A 3,620-nucleotide genomic window follows, 5' to 3' on the forward strand; every position below is an offset into this window, starting at 1 on the left:
TCTATTTTTGTTTATTCATTTTAAAATTAGGAACTTTTCATGACTGTCATGATATACCCTAGTTTCACAAGGTACTAATTATCTATCAGATATCAACAAACATTGGAATGACTGTTCCACCTGGTTTTGCAAGGTACAAATCATTGAGGGTGGGGCAACATAGTCTGTATTGGCCGTTCATGTCTAATGATGCTATTCTTTGAGAAGGAATAACTCTCTGGGAATGTACATTTCAGTATGGCATGCAGTATGGTATAAAAATATTACAACAGCTAGCCAAACAGATATTTCTGAACTATCAGTCTGGATAGCAACACATTTCTCCTATGTGGTGGGTCAAGCTACTGGCTTATTGCTTATTTTAAAGTTTCAAATTAAATATTAGAACAAGTCAAAGACCCCATAAGATAGATTCTCCCAAATACTCTGATTTGGGCACTTTCCAGTACATTCCACATTTTCTAGTTCCGTGCCTTACACTTTTTGTTTTGAAATTGTTTGATTTCTCAAAAGACAGACACTGCACCACTCTCCTTACCTATCTCAATATCTCAAAATTACATCTATCTTATCTATACATATATATTTACTCACATCAAAATATCCCAGTAGATGTTGGATCTTTAGGAAATAAAACCACACTTTTATTTCAAGACCTACATGTACAAACTCAATTGATGCTTATTATATACTTTCAAAAGTACTTCCCTTTGTATTATGTCTTGATGACCAAGAACATAATGAAAATTTAAAAATAAATCTTCCTGTTTTACACTAAATCATCAAAAAACAGTGAACTATATAAACAAATAAAATTTTTTGATGGCAATGTATCAAATGAAATTCATTTATTACAGAGAATAATTTAGGCACAATTGGTTTGCAATGGTCTAAGCTATTTAGATCTTAATGTTAATTTTATAACAGAAAAAAACAGCCTCCTGCTGTTATCAGTTACTCAGCTGATACATTTATACTGGAATTGACTATATGGCACATTATGACAGAAGTAAGTACTCCTTAGTACATAACTGTGTTCATTAAACCAAATGAGAATTCCATAAAAACACTGTTTGGGGCCATATATGTGCAACTTTATGCAGGCATAATAATCTTTTCATACTTGGACTTAAAAAAAATCATCCTTTGAAAACTTTAACTGCTGGAGGAAAGTATTAGCAAGATTAATTCAAGGGGTAGCCTACCCACTTGGCTTTGCTGTTGTAGCGACATGTGATTCTTGGTGTGAGGGAAATCAAACTGAGAGGGAGCACAAAGAGCACGACCCTAGGTTTCTTGAACTCTCCCCTCAGCATGTGTTTTATTAGTCAGAAAACATGACCTATTGTCTCACGCTATTACACAAAACCAGGATGCATTTCACAGTGAATGTAATTCAGGAGAACACTAGGTAACCTAAGAAACAGCCTTATATCCCAAAGTAGCTTTTGCAATTAAATGAAGCAATTGTTTTCAGGATTTTTAAATTCTACCAACAGCCATTATACATATTCTATTTTTAATTATGTTTATTGGGGTGACCTTGGTTAATAAATTATATAGATTATAAGTGTACAGTTTGTATGATATAGCAACTGTTTATTGCATTGTGCATTTATCAGAACTGCTACAGAATTTCTAGAATCTCTTTTCCAGTACAGTTCCCATCTATTTATTTTCAACAGATTGGATAATAGATTTCTTTTTAAATAGTGTTAAAATGTTTTAATAAGTCAATTTAGATGATACCAACAAATATTTCAAAAATAGGAGGACAGTTTTCTTTAGGGGACCTGCAAAATGGACCAACTTCAAAAAGAGGCAGACAGTTTTCTTTTGGGGACCTGCAAAATGGACCAGAAGGCAAGGAGGTTTTGTAAGATAAATAATATGAACAAGGAAGAGACATAGAAAATAGCAGACTGGCTCGGCCTACCCAGGCAACCTCATTTGGTGTGAGAAGTCCCAGATTTGTCTTGACATTTGGGGACTGGCTGACTGAATACTTATTCCTGGTCAAGCCGAACATTTACAGGGAGGGACATGAAATTACCTAAGTTTCAGTTTGTTGACGTGGTACCGGGGGCAGGAAAGTCACATTCTAGACTTAGAAATTTAATAGACGTAAGTTAAGGTACTATTTAAAGTGTGGATTATAGTAACTGACTTGGGGCAATGTTTGTAAATTTAGCACATCCATCATCCCAGGTTAAAAATGAAAATTTAGTTTTTTACATCTCCTTGTAACAATCATGATAGGATGTCAAGGTTCTAACAAACTTTGATTTCAGAGTATAACTCCCTATCCACAACAAGGCTTAAAACATCCGTTGTGCTAGATTTCAATTATATTCTTTCTGAGTACTCACTTCCTTTCTACCATTTAAACTGCATAAACTCATCTATAACTATTTCTAATAACTTTACAACTAATACAGATATTATATAACTATTCCCTACAGTATCCCATTGTGTCTAATAGGGCAAGAGTATTATCATGGCTCTAAGTCTCAAGAAAGTGAAAAGAAATTGCCAGTACCTCGATCAAATCCAAGGTTAACTAGTTACCTGGCTGATATTAAAAACTGGTTCCAAGCCCAGTATTCTTCCCCTTAATGCAACTGATTACATTTAATGCATTACAATTAAACCATAAATTAATAAAAAGCAACTCAAACATGTAGCCCTAAAATTGGTAGCATTTACTTCTAGTACAGTGAAATTTTATGTAAGCAATAGTATAATACTATAATGTGGACATGCCACTAAAATAGATATGGAAAAATCTAGTGTAATGTGGTTTTTAGACACATCACTAATTTATATTCTACCAGATTCTGGTGAGCTTTAAGAAATAACATATATGCATTATACTTCCTGGTGTTTTTTTTCCTGCCTTTTTGGCTATTAACACTAGAATGTTCAAGGGCCTAGTGAAAATATATACATTAGCAATCTTCAGACATCCCTCACTGTAGACTAAGGTCAAAATGCATCGTTCCCTGTTGAACAGAATTTATTGAAGTGAAATGAGAATGATTTACTATGAACAAATTGCTGCTGAAGATCAAAGGGCATCAGGGCACTATTGATCAATTCTTTATAACATCACAACATACAGAAGAAATACAAACATTATGTGGCAAATTTCATCTTTAACACACATATGTATAAATTTATAAATTTGTAAAATTATAAGAATTTTCAAGAACTATAAAGGACACATGGACAAAACCAAGGAGGAGGGTGGAAGCAAGGGAGATAGATGAGTTTGGAGGTGGTTGGGGGGAGGGGTGGGAAGAAAATATGAACTGTAACTGAACAACAATAAAATAATTTAAATAAAAATAATAAAAAAATATATACATATATATAATATTAAAAGTCAGTGTCTGAAGAATATGCCAATGGTATAAAGTGTACCATTCGCAGCTTCTTATTTTTATAAATGTCCTTCTCTATGAAATTCCAACAAAGGCAATAAATCAATAAATAAAATAAAACCAAACAAGGAAGTGAGAGAGAAGAGACTTAGAGACTGGTGTGACAATACCCCTTTTATTCCTCAGACTTACACCAACTTGACAGAATTATATTTCCCAGAATTATAACAGTAATCC

This window comes from Phyllostomus discolor, chromosome 11 (genome assembly GCF_004126475.2).
Source record: "Phyllostomus discolor isolate MPI-MPIP mPhyDis1 chromosome 11, mPhyDis1.pri.v3, whole genome shotgun sequence".
NCBI lineage: Eukaryota > Metazoa > Chordata > Mammalia > Chiroptera > Phyllostomidae > Phyllostomus > Phyllostomus discolor.